The 15,000-nt window shown below is 33.6% G+C and overlaps 1 protein-coding gene across 3 annotated transcripts in view; it reads right to left on the bottom strand.

The window, feature by feature from the left end:
* Positions 1 to 15,000, bottom strand: part of LOC106880995 (protein kinase C delta type) — a 141,765-nt gene that overhangs the window by 84,125 nt on the left and 42,640 nt on the right. The window lies entirely within an intron of this gene.

Genomic DNA, 15,000 nt, shown 5'->3' with positions numbered 1-15,000 from the left:
AATATAGCTAGAATTTATAATATAACACTGTTTGAATATTATTTTGATGATGAGGATACAAATAGATACTTTCAGCAACTTTTTAAATGAGAAATAGATCAAAATATAAACATGAAGCAACGTAAGGGGAAGAGGTAGGGTATTCTGAAGCACCCAACTCTTGACATGTCATGTCATCATAGCTTGTAGCTTTAGTTGGAAGAAAATTTACATGTGAACCAAATATGAAGAGATATTTGCGTAATTTTTCACAGACAAACATAACACGACTTGTTACAACTGTTAAGTTTTCTCATTGACACCCTGATCACTTGCACCAATGAAAACTAATATTGATCTTTTCCTTTAGTTGAGCATGTATAAATAACACCAGTGACTCATTCGCTAACCCCCCCCCCCCTCACTCTTTCAGAGTCCATATAGAAATTTTGTCTTTTTAGAATTTCACTTACTCAAATAGAGAATGTCACCTGTCTATTACTTCTCCATGTTCCCTTCCTTCAGTAAGCTCTTCTTCCAACATCAGCAGGTATATATGCTGTCATATAGCAACAATATGAAGAATAAACTGTAACAGATGACTATGAGTAGAATGAATGACCTAATAGACTCACTCACACAGACAAACCAATCCACATAGGAGAGTAATTAGAATATGTCTGAGAAATTCATAATATATAAACTCATAGAAAGCAGATAGTAAGGGAGTGTGGGCAGTTGTGCAGAATTAGGGATTTGTTCAGTCTGTTACTGATAGAAAAGAACACAATGAAATGATGTGCTGGAACAAGAAAACCTGCAAAAGTTGCTGCTACTGAATAATGGAGGCTACAGTCACAATAGTGAAGCCTGCCACACCCTACAATGACAATAAATGTAGTAAGTGCTGTGTTAAGAGAGCAAACATTAAAATACTCTTACTGAAAACTCTACAATTTAGCTCCAGGACAATAAACAACTGTAACAACTCAGTCAATAACAAAATCACAACAAAGCCGGCTCTTTTAACCCACCCAAAATATTGCCAAAAAAATTTCTATAAATTGATTATATAAATGTCAAAACACTGCCCTTTCCTGACATACATATTACATGAAATTGTCATTTGTAGTTTATGTGGTTGTTACAGTAACATTGTTTACATGTCACTGAAGATTAATTTAAACTTGAAATATATGAACTAATAAGAACGACCTTCTGCACCCACACTTGTCAATTTAAATTTAGAATATGTATGAACTTTCACACTAAGTCCTAATTGATAGCACTGTAACAAGCATTGTTACAGTTTTTAGTTTTTTCATTACAATTAAGGAAGTAATTTTGAGCCAATGCTTTCCTATAGTAAAAGTCAAGAAGTATAGTTATTAAATTTCAGTTGTTAAACTACGTGACAAAAGCTAAAGTAAAATTTCAGAAATGTATCAAGAACTGAATAAAAATTCAACAACATACTTAAAAGTAAATCATATGAACTAATGCTCCATAAATATTACCAGAAATTTTTAAGTTGAAAATTCATGTTTAAGTATTGAAAAACATGACTGTTTAAAATCACTTCCTGCTCTTAACTTCAGGAAAAGTCACTTAATGATGACACCTTTAATGAATTTATGGTGAATTGATACTTGAGTCTCCAAAACAATTATTTGTATATCATCATCATCGTTTAACGTCCGCTTTCCATGCTAGCATGGGTTGGACGATTTGACTGAGGACTGGCAAGCCAGAAGGCTGCACCAGGCTCCAATCTGATCTGGCAGAGTTTCTACAGCTGGATGCCCTTCCTAATGCCAACCACTGAGAGTGTAGTGGGTGCTTTTACGTGCCACTGGCACAAGGGCCAGTCACACAGTACTGGCAACGGCCACGCTCAAAAAGGTGTTTTTTACGTGCCACCTGCACGGGAGCCAGTCCAGCGGCACTGGCAACGACCTCGCTCGAATGATTTTCTAACGTGCCACCAGCACAAGTGCTAGATATATATAATAACATAAATAATATATAAATAAATGCATATATACATACACATATGTACATACCCACATATATATGTATATATACATGCATATATGGATACAGGACATAAAAAAAAACGTAGACACAATGAGAAATGAAAACATAAAAACAAAAACATAGAAAAAGAACATTTTTTTCGAACAACGAAAAAAAAACCAGAAACACAACAGGCAACATAAAGAACATTGCCTATATATATATATATATATATATATATATATATATATATATATATATACATACATACATACATACATACATACATACATACATACATACATAAAATGCATGCATGTAAAAACTTTGTATATTAAAACAAACCAATTAATATTAAAATATTTAAAGTTAAAATCTCAGCTAATAATTAACTTGATTGATGTATCTCTGATATATGTGGTGTGTAAATGTGTATGTGTGTATATTATATTACAGAGGTAGTGACTAGTGACTGAGACCTTTGGCGATATGCTGTGCTTGAGAAGACCCATCAAACCAAGTGAAATTGCAGTCGTGGTTGATACTGGTGTCATATAACCGGCACCCATGCAGGTGACATGTAAAAGGCACCTTTCAAACAGTGAGCCTCATAGAGGCAAAGTGGTTGAGGACCTTTCAAATGTTGGGCCTCACAGAGGCAATGACCGAGACCTTTGGCATTATGTTGTGCTTGAGAAGAAGACCCATCAAGCCAAGTAAAATCACAGTTGTGGCAAATACTCCTCCAGTACTGTTCTAACCTTGTCTACAGAATTTATATTTTTCTGACTTTTCCAATAGCATACAAGTTTCTCTGCTGCTACTTCAACAGTTACAATGGGATTTTGTTCCACCAGGGTTTGCAGGACTTCCTCATTGAGCTCTACAGATCTTCCAGGAAGAGGTTCGTATTCTACACAGTAGTTTCCAGCTCGGAATTTCTGGAATCACTGTTAACACTGGTTTACGTTTATTGTCAATCTCCATATACTGCATTAATATTCCTCACACTTTCCGTTGCAGTATTACCTTTATTGGACTCATAAAGCAAAATATGCCAAATATGTTCCTTTGTCACTTCCATTATAGCTTTGAAAAAATAACTTAAAATCGAACTGCACTCTTCATAACTTGCACTAAGAATAAGGACAAGGTAAAATTACTACCTGCTTTTATAGCAAGTTGATGGAGGTTGTTTACCCTGTTCCCCTCCAACATATATTTATATTAGTATATATATATATATATATATATATATATATATACATATATACATACATATATATATATATACATACATATATAAATACATACATATATAAATACATACATACATACATATATGAATACTTATATAAATACATACACACACACACACACACACACATACATACATACATACATATTACTAGCAAACGCACCCGTCCTTTGGACAGAGTAATTTATTATAATAGCACACTCCTTTGGATGGTTTAAGTTGAATTAGTCTGCAGTTAGAAGTGGGTTCAAGTTGATAAACGTTAAGTGTATAATTACCAGGTTCATTAGCAGTTTATTATATGGTAATAAGCAACCTAGGTAGTGAATAAAGTTTTTTGAACATGAATTTGACAGTTAGTAATAAATGAAAGTCCAAGAAATGAGGTTGAAATTGCAGTAAGCATTAGGGATCCTATATCTTACCTGAAGCGTTTTGTAATATGTAATTTTACTCGTAATGCCTGACACAATTGCATTGATGTTTTTTTCAATGAAAGTCATGTATGATAAACCAAAGCAAATATTTATAGCAAACACACAAATAGAATAATGGCATGTACAAAAATAAATGTCAGAGCATGCTTATGAGTGAACAGCGTGTGTGAAATAAGAAGGGTCACTGAAGGTAATGTACCTGTTAACAGCAATCACTGAAATGAAGCAAAATATCAATGAAATGCTTTTAGGAAGTCTGATTGCTAACAGCTACAGTTTGGCATAGATGTGAAGATTGCAGTAGAAGAATAACTACTGTAGGGCTGCTTTGTAAACAACATTTTTGGTTTTTCCTTCAGGACCATAGATGAATAAGTTGTCTGGACAGCCAACTCTGGAATAACTAACATAGCTGTCCATGTGAAAAGCATGACATTCAAAGGTCCAATCTGACAACTTTTAGTGATTAACTTTTTGCTTTGTTAATTGACATGGTGAAGCTGAGTTTGAGTGGGAACTGAAGTCTCTGCATACAGTAGTGACAGTTTGTTGAGGTTAGTGGAATTTTCAGTATAAAAACTGTATTGTTTTTGCCATGTTCCGTGATAATTTGGGCTTCAATAATGTGGTCCATCATTTGTCTGACCACAAGGTGAGTTCCATTGCATAGTGTAGGTGCATTTTGATTGGGCAACCGACTTTTAAGTGGAGTTCATGGGGAGGGAGTCCTGGAGGATGTTGGGAGTTGAGAAATTCTGTAGGAAAGTGTATAACCTGATCGAGATTGGTAACAATGTCAACTAAACTGTAACAATGTTCTTGAGAAGGTAGTTAAGAGTAGTGATAGCTGCATTTGTAGGTGCAAGAACAGCCATGTGCTAACATGCAAATATCAGCAGTTTGTAATGAATGGGCATTGTAAAAACTGCATAAATGTCACAACTTTGTATGAGTAAAAGCAAAGAATATATATAATATGGTTTAATTTCTGAAGGCATTTAAAAAATAATTAAAAGTTGATTTAAATTGCATGGCTACCTGAGGTAAGTGCTAATGTGCAAATATCGGCAGTTTGCAGTGAATGGACATTGTAAAAACTGTAGTAGAAGACGAAGTGAAAGTAGCATAACTATGTCATAAAGAGTAATGCCCCTTGAAGCAACAATCGTCAGTATTTGTTATTTACCTATGAGAAGGTGTTTTCATCCCCTAGAGGCAGTATTACTCAGTATGTGAAAAATTTGAAGAGTCTATGACCATCTCTGAAACATGAGTAATGTATGTTCCTAGTGTGAACGAAATCAGATGAAAAATATTGATTTTAAGGGGGATCAAGGAAAAGGCCTATACACACACTCATCTTCCGTCTTATTATGTATAAGACACACATATATATATATATACATACACACACAAATAATGGAGACAGTTGCATCAAGAGGTGCCAATCTCTAATTGCAGAGGGAACATATGGAAGGAGGAGTAGACCCAGGAAGACACGGGATGAAGTGATGAGAAAGAATTTACAGACATTGGGACTCACAAAGGGGATGACAGAGAACCAATACTCCTGGTGGTTTGCTGTGCTTGAAAGGACATGTCAAGCTAAAGAGTGGTTGTCCTTGCATACAGGATCATCCCCCGCAACCCTCTCTAGCTGAGAATTCCTAATCTTACAGGCTCATAGGTGCTGGTGCCACATAAAAAACCACCCATGTCAGTACTGTGTAAAAGCACCCAGGACACTGTAAAGTGGTTGGTGTTAGGACAGGCAGCCAGCTGTAGAAACATGCCAAAACAGACATGGAGCCTGAACAGCCTCTTCAGCTGGTGAGGCTCCTTTCAAACCGTCCAACCTATATCAGCATGGAAAATGGATGTTAAACAATGATGATAATGATGATGATATATAGTGGATTCACCAGTCATACATAACAGATGAGGGCTCCACAATTCGTTGCTGAACAACTGCACACATGATTTGTTTCATAGTGATCAAATGTTTGTGTTCTACATTAGCCCACTCCCTTCATCATAAATAAACATTGCCTGAACAGGTACAGTTTGTGCTACTGGTCAGATGTTAGTGATTGCAAAGCAACATGAAATGAAGTATTTTGTTCAAGAATACAATGCAATACCCAGTCCAGGAATTGAAACTAGAATCTTGCAATCATGAGTACAATATCCTAACCACAAGGCTATGCACTTTAATGTGTGTATACACACACACACACTACTCAAAAATACATGCAGCATTCAATTATCTTGTTTATATTAACTATCTCAGCCTCTCCTATCCTACACACCCCCACCTACAAATTCACTACCATTCACAGGCCTTCAGCCACATTCCCAAAGTATCACCCTATTCCTAATTCAGTCTGCCTATGTTAGAGTTTTCTATCTCCCACTGTTTCACACCCTCTCTTATAGGTAGTTGTAAGAGAAGATATCAGTACAGCTGTCCAACTCTCATCCCACTTACCATTTATTCTATTTTTATACTTTTATCATTGCTCCACTTGCTCAATCCACTCACTCCTCTTTTCTCCAGTTTTTAATTTCCCACCTCTCTCTCTCTCGCTCTGTGTTATTTTCCAAATACAAGTAGAGTACCTCAAGAGTTATGTGACTTGCATACCTGCAGTGAATGAAAACCAACAGAGGTTAAAGACCAGTTCAGCGCAGAGAATTAAAAAAAAAAAAAACAATTCTAGTGCTGATGCCACAATAAAATCCTATGGCTCAGATTTTTTTCTCCCTCTTTTAGCATGATAAACCTAATTCTAATTTGTTACCCAGTCCCAGCTGATTCTTAGGAGACTAGCAGAATCCACTCTATTGCAAACATTCAGACCAAGTTCTTAGGATATCCAAACAAGACACTTCTTCCTACACTTACTCTTGCACAGAACAGTTGTCTGTGAGAGAGTACATGAGAAAAAGGTCTTCTAGTAGAAGCCAGGTACCAGATATTATAGGGGCCTGTTCTACAAGTAACACTTTGGTAAGTGTTCCTTATCAGCTGGCATAAAATCTTGTTACCTGTTCTCTTCACTTGCAATTAGTACGTCAGGATTTTAAGGGGCTCACCTACAACCACTGACATCCAGTTGAACTACTTTTGCAGAGATTGGAATAACAGTTAGCAATAACTCCTGAGTCATGTCTAATCTTTTCCCTCTAGCAACGCATGTGCTACATGGTTATTATGAAATATGAAACAAGAAAGAAATAACTGATAAATCTACTGGGTAATTTTCTTAGATATCAATGTTGAACCAAGTGAAATCATAGCCGTGGCCAATGTCAGTGCCAACTGACTGGTACCCATGCCAGTGGCACGTAAAAAGCACCATTCGAGTGTGGCCAATGCCAGTGTCACCTGACTTACTACCATGTCGGTGACACGTACAAAGCACCATTCAAGCATGATCAATGCCAGTGCCACCTGACTGGCTCTCATGCCATTGGCACGTAAAAAGCACCCACTACACTCTTGGAGTGGTTGGTGTTAGGAAGGGCAGCCAGCAGTAGAAATCTTGCCAAATCAGATTGGAGCCTGGTGCAGCCTCCTGGTTTGCCAGTCCTCAGTCAAAATGTCCAACCCATGCCAGCATGGAAAGCAGATGTCAAACGACAATGATGATGATGACAATGATCAGCATCCATACTTTTAGTTCAACCTGGACCTCACTCATCACCAATTAACATGCAGCTGACACATGCTCTCTCACCAAGATACAGATACTTTTGACAACTCAAACTTTGCTCAGCGAGTGGTGTTTGCACAATTATACTATTGACTCACTTACAATTCACCTCTCTTAACTGGATATCAATAACAAAGACTTCTAAATATATTGTCTCATAAACACCCTTCCTCATTACTCTAAATTCATCTGCTGTCTTTCCTAATCTCTAAACTTCTACAAACACCACCAGTTGATTGAACATATCTTTTGCTCTTTACTGAGGAGAGCTTCCGCATCTGAAGTTTTCATCTTTATTTTAAAGCACCAACTTTTTCTTGGCAAAGATTCACTAATCAACACACTAAGATCCATGGCTCAAATACTTGCTTTCTCCACTCTCTATTCTATCACTACCACAATGGTTTCTCCTACTTTCAACTACTTGACCAACTCAACACATTTATTTTGCCTCTTTTCATTAACAGTATCTCATCACTCACACTCTGCAATAGCTACTATGTCCAATCCTTACTTCATAGAACATCAACCCTCTGGAAACTCCCTCTGCTCCATGTTTTCTTGCATACTTCAACTTACAAACTTAACATCAACCGCATGGATCCAAGTTTTTGAGGAGCTGCCAGGTACTCAAAAGTAACCTATACAACACACACACACACACAAGCCAACAAAGGCACCTCTATGTGATTACTCAAACTGCTAAAAATTACAGCCAAATCTCCCTCAAAACATATATTACTTTCTTGAAAAAAATAAAGATACATTGGATAATATACACTAAAGAACACCATTCCTAAGAAAACAAAAATATTGCTTGAAGTTTTTTATCATCAATCTTCTTGATTATGCATGCATACATGTGAACCAGTGTAAATTTTTTCAACTCCCTAAAGGGAGGTAACTCAATCAAGGAAAGTAATTCAATAGCTGACCTCAGCCATTTTGATGAGTTTGATAAAATGATTAGCTGGCTAAGTACTAGGGCCAGAATAATTGATAGTGTTGTCCCATGTCTTATGACTGAAACCGGTAAAATTTGATATAAGATAAACTTCAAATAAAGATATGAAAAACATCACAATTTCACTACTGGCTCATTGGACCCTGTCAAACCTTCCAACACATGCCAGCATGGATAACAGACATTAAATGATGATGATGATGACAACTTCAATTCAAAAGTAAAGATCCTTTGATATTAGATAAAGAACACTAACCATAAATGTTCCAAACTTTGTCATTTGTGTAAGGAATCAACAAAAAGATATTTTCACTTTAGTGTAGAATCTCACTCCATTGAATCATATTGAAATTGACAACCACCCAAAACATTAGTCAACAAAGAGTGTAGCAAGCAACAAAATACGTTCTTTACAGTGCTGAAAACAAGCCAACTTCCAAAACACCTTTCATTATTTCATTCTTATGGAATAATAATTCTATGAAGATTGCATTCAGAAAAATGCTCATAATATTTAAATTTCTGATAAAAATAATAGAACTTTTTCCTTTGATCAAAATCAGTATCCAATAAAAGATATTCTTGCAGCATTATATCCATTTCCATATATGTTCCAAAGAGGGGAACATATACAGTGCAATTCTCATTCCTTAGCCTTAAAGTTATTAGTTCTAATCACCTATTAAAAGACAACTTTAATCATGAAAAGTCAATGTTAAGGTTGTTCAAAATTAAAGAGTTCAAGATACAACATTAAGCCAAGACAACATTGAATTGATATAACAAGAATAATACAACAAAGGATAAGCTCAAATGAAACTTCCAGTTACATATAGGTAATATTATAAACAACTCCCACCACTTCAATCACTGGATACCTGCCTCATCTCATTACACCTTGGACAACAAAGCACCAATATAAACTAATGGATACAAAAAAACACAGCTTCTTGGTAAAATTCCTTACAGCCACATTCTTATAATCCTGTTCCTGTCACTTATCTTTTCTAATTGTTTATACCACACTATTCTACTAATATTTATAGGCTGTATTACTAGGGTTATGGTTCCTTATAGCTTATTTAGTCTCAAGTTAACCTTGATTTCACAGATCATCTAATTATTTTTTTTTTTTAGACATAGTATATCTAGGACTATATTATCCAACATAGCTAATACGAAAGCTGATAACTTAATAACACTAATAATAGTAATTTACTACTGTAGTATACTAGTCAACCAATAATAGGAAAGGCACCATCTGCTTGCCTTGACATAAACAATAATTCGATATCAAATGTTCAAAATTACATTTAATGGATAGTTGCTACTCCTTGCAGGTCCAACTACTATCTAGAGGCATACTCATTACAGATGCAACAACAACCTTAAAATAAAGGAAAACTTTAAAATCAGTTTGTTGTAATTTAAACAGGTTTCCTTTTTTTTTTTCGATAATTTTGTAAAAATATTTCCAAATAATATATTCTCTCTCTTTTCTTAAGACAACAAATTATGTTATGAGAGAGTTTTGCAATTATTCTGAGCAGGTTGAGCAAGCATATAAAGGCTTTCATCGTTGCCTTAAGGCTAGTAATAAATATGTGGTCCTATCTTAGTTTCTTACTGTGTAAAACTTTGGCATTTACACATTTCAAGTTCCATCAGTTTTTCCCTACCTGTAGCTCTCCATATCTTCATTATTTTCTGCCTAAAGCTACTAATTTTCGTTGAAGGCACAATCCTTACTAGGATTTGTAATTTATTCATAGCTGTACTATATTGTAAGCAGTAAAAGAGAAACATAAATTTTTTAAAAACCAGCCAACTGGACAGACGTGAGATCCTAATTAAGTATGAATGAAAAATTTATTCACATTCCATAAACTTGCCTTATCATCCAGCCTTAGCATAGTTTTCCTATGTGCATCATAGAAATGGTACTATTTGTAAATAACGTTTTATAGAATGTATTTAGAAATTAGAGAGGCTTTTGTATTTTCAATCAACAGCCTATCATTTATAGAAATTGGTGATCAAGAGTAATCCTACAAAACTAAGTATTAGTGGACCTAAATGAAGTTTTGTTCATGTTCTTTCTCTGATTAATGTACATTTCTACTTTATTTCTTGTACACAACATAAATTCAATCACCAATATCCTAACATTTCTATTTCTGTACTAACTACATTGTTTTGTTTTTCTATTTATAGTAGATCTCTTGATTATAATTAACAAGAAATAAGGTCAATGAGGTAGTTGGATGATCAAATACATATGAAGTTAATGAAATCACAACCAGAAACTAAGTTTTTGTAAAGATTGTTGTTTATAGCCCCAGGCCAATCATGACTGAGCAGATCTATGACAAAAAGGTATCCAATTTTGGGCCCATCATTTTTAAGAAAGAGTTCATCCAGAACTATATTATCCAATGTGATCTTCCATTTTCAAGATGGCAGGGTGTGATTTGAGGGAGATTTGGCTGCTATTGCTCACAACTCAAGTAATTAGGTAGCGATTTACCATTGTGAACGTTAAATGAGCAAGCAGATATGATATCACACTTTAACTTGAGATAGAGATTAGTGTCTTGTAACTGTGTTTTATGGCTCTGCTCAAGTCACTCAAGTGTTTATCAATTTATCAATCCTTATTTGAAAATATTAGCTTGCTGTAGAATGTCATCTAGTTCAGATGAACCACAAGTAGTATCATGCCTAAATGTTATGAAAGGAGAATTGCTTTTTTTCATTTAAATTTTATTGAATTTTACACTTATTTCACAAAGTATAACTGAATTATTAAAAAATATGAATGAGTCAGACGATAAGTTAGATTAGGTATTGGACACCAAATATTTCATCAGTTCATGACCAAGATAATGCTATTTTCTTCAGCTCCAAGATATATGTATATAAGTACCAGAATTTCCCAGAAAGTTACCCATAATAGAGCAGCGTTCTATACAATGAAGTGATTTATTTTCCAACTGTGTTTCTGAAAAGATAAACTTAACTCCCCTTCATGACTTGACGTGGCAAATAAATTTAGATATACTTTGATGATTATTGTCCATTTTCCTTGCTTAATAATTTTTCTTTGTATGTATTTTTTTTATCTCTAATTGTGGATTTACTCCTCGCGGTAAGTTATTCTACTCTTAGGTTAGATGAAATGATTTGGCGACCATTCCACCAGCCTCATCTCACAAGCTGTCAATGAACAAATAAACAAAAATCTTGGCTACAAAATCAATAAACAACATTCCACATATTCATTACAAATAATATAAACAAAGTATTATCATTATGGCTTCTATTTCAAAATCATGTGAACATAGACTCATTTACAAATAATCCTTCCAAATAAAATTAGTTCCTCTTCTTCAATGAAAACATCTAATTGCATATATTTAAATATTTGTAAAGGATATTTACTTAAACTAGAAGTAAATACATTTTTTAAAAAATCCATTTATTTACATTCAACTTCTTATAACTACAAAGAATTTTTTTTTATATCTTCAATACTGACCTTAAATACTAAAGAAAACAAATTTAGTTGTCTAGAAGACAACACCATTTGATGTACATATTTAACTTCAATTGATCAATATTAACTTCACTAATTTCATTCATTCCCCCACCACTTATCCAAGATGAAACAGGTTGTTGTTGTTGTTTAGTCCCAGGTCAACACTGATTGAGCAGAATACAATCGAGGCATTCAAGCATTGACCAGCCTGTCTTTGTGTGTATGTATACTAGTTTGGTAAACACACATATATGACTACACTGAAGGAAATTTAGCTGCTATTCCTAGTAGATCAAGAGACTACACAGAAGAAGCTCACCTATTTTAAGTTGCAACCAAATAAATTACAAAATATGATTTATTGTAATTTAAACAGCTTTCTTTATTTTACTTCTTCATTATTCTGCTAATATATTCCCACAAAAATTAATATTTTGGGGCTCTCATTAAAATATCTGAAAATTTGAAAAACATTTTCCTATGACAAATATTTATACACCACCTTAAGAAACAAATAAAACTTCCCAATTTTCTAGTTTAAAAAAAAAAAAGCTAAATGTCCATTTATAAAATATTTCCATTGGATTAAGTCAGTTTTTTCAAAAAATTATTTTCTAATTTCTTCTTCCTTACTTGCTGTGTTCGTGCCAGTAACTTTATCTCACCATATTTATTACTTCACTGCATTAGTGAAGCAACTAAGTCTGTTTAAAGTAATAAGCAAACTAAATATAAAATGTATCACTGAACTCTTTTAGTCATCATTTCCATTCTGTTGGAAGTATGTTGAGCAAAAAACTAAATTACAATCACAAATCAAAGCAATCCATCCCTAATATACTGTAATCCCAAAATATTGTTTTGTTTCATCCATTACTATAATTAGAGGCAAAATTATTGTTGACTATCTTAGAGTATCCTACCTTTGTTGAGCATACCTATATAAAGGTGAACAGCAATCAAGACATTTTATATTTAGAGTAAATTGTAATAATTACCAACAAAGATCAAAACAATTCCAGACTTTCCACAAATGAACTATAGTTATTGACACTTGGCCAAACTTTTGTTTTGCAAATATCAGTATTTCTGCATGATACTGAAGAATCTCACTAATAATCAGCTAGGTTTCTTTCACTTACTCTATTAATGTCAATAGATAACATAATGATTTGCTCAGAGTCCATAGACAACTAGACGATTTACATGACAATTTGCTTGAAATCCAAGTCTTCTACTAGTCTACTTTACTATTTCTTTCACCCATAAAATCTGATGTGAGAACCACACATTCTACAATTATACTTCCTCAATAGCACAACCCATAAAAGGTATAAGAGAAATACTTCTGATGAATTCTATCCTTCTCTAGAACATGCTTTTCTGAAATCCATGTACAACAAATAAAATGGAAAACAGACATATGTACCATGCAGATATGGTAAGCAAGGTTAATAAAATTCCTTCCCGATCTTACTGAAGCTAATGATGACTTAATTATACTAATAATAGTAATTCACTACCATAATACTCTAGTGAACTAATTAACAGGAAATGACAACATCTGCTCATCTATTTACTTTTGCATAAATAATAATTTGATATAAAACTTTCAAAATGGTGTATTTGAAAAGCAAGTAGTAACATAGTTCAAAATATTTAGGAAATTTCAATTCATACATTTCTAAGTTAATAATAAGACAAACAGATTCCCATAACCCATTGTTATATGGCAAACAGTTCTCTCTCAAAAAAAGAAAAAAGATGAACACGGATCCTTAGTAGAAAAATGTTGAGAAGCAGTGAGTGAAAGACAGTACAAGAAACAGGATGCAAATAATATAAACACAGTTAGAATAATTATATTAATGAGATTTTTTTTTCAGCAGAAAATTGGTAGAGCAAGCAGAATATTTTGAAACACACTGCCAACCAATTTGGCAGTATTTGAATGGACTGATTTTAATAGAAGGATGTGTAAAATATAACTTTTAGTTTACTTACACCCTCATGGATTTTCTTATTTAGGTTGAAAAATATCACTAAAAACGCTTTTCTAAGATTGTGTTGTCATTACCAGTTACACATAAGCTTTAATATATTTGATTACAAAAATGGATATAGACAGCAAATGTTGGAACAGAAAATGATTTCATTTTGAAATAAAAGAATTTGATGAACAAAAAAAAATAGATTTGGCAAAAGTAATTGAATTTAAAATTGTCAACTAATCACATGTTCCTATCTACTAGCCATCCATTCATATGCTCCCAACCATTTACTGTTACATGAAATAGTCATTCTTTCTCATCAAGTTTATTCTGTCTAATGAACTGGTCAGACATCAAGTAAACTTCAGAATAAGAGAAAATTGGATCAACCAAAATAAATTATTATGCTCTACAATGGTTTCAAGTACTTTTCTCTACCACTTTTTAATACTAACATATATATAATATAAGGAAAATGGAGAGTTTGAACACGGAAAAAACTCCAATTTATGTGTGTCATAGCCAATTTCATATTGCTTACATATGCTTCAATTTCTTACCTTCAATTATATTTTACAATTAAGATTGCATTATGCATTTAAAAGGTAAAAGTCTCAGGGCAAAAATTGACAAAAATTCATCCCTATCATAATGGATAGAGAACTGCAACTCTCCACCCATTAGGATGGGGATGAAGTTTTGTCAAATTTTGCCCTGATGAGATTTTTACCTTTTAAATGCATAATACAATTTTAATTGCAAAATATGAATGAAGGTAAGCAATTGAAACGTACGTAGGTGATATGAAATTGACTATTACATAAATAAATTGATTTTTTTTCTGTGTTTAAACTCTCCATTTTCTTTACATTATATCATTAAAATACTGTTCTATATCGAATAGATGAAAACTTCTGTAACAACTGCTGGAACTTCAAAAGTGTTAACATTAATACTAACACAAATTAATGAATTCCAAGTATATTAATCAATATGGAGCTAAATCGGTGTACGCTTGGATAAAATACATCCCTGTAAAAGAGCAACCTCTTTCTATTCTATACACACACATAATTTTAATTTTAAAAATAAAAGAGTACT

The sequence above is a fragment of the Octopus bimaculoides genome, chromosome 1 (assembly GCF_046866305.1).
Source record: "Octopus bimaculoides isolate indiv1 chromosome 1, ASM4686630v1, whole genome shotgun sequence".
Taxonomy (NCBI): Eukaryota; Metazoa; Mollusca; class Cephalopoda; order Octopoda; family Octopodidae; genus Octopus; species Octopus bimaculoides.
The sequence above is the reverse complement of the archived record's forward strand: the minus strand, read 5'-3'. Positions and strand labels throughout refer to the sequence as shown.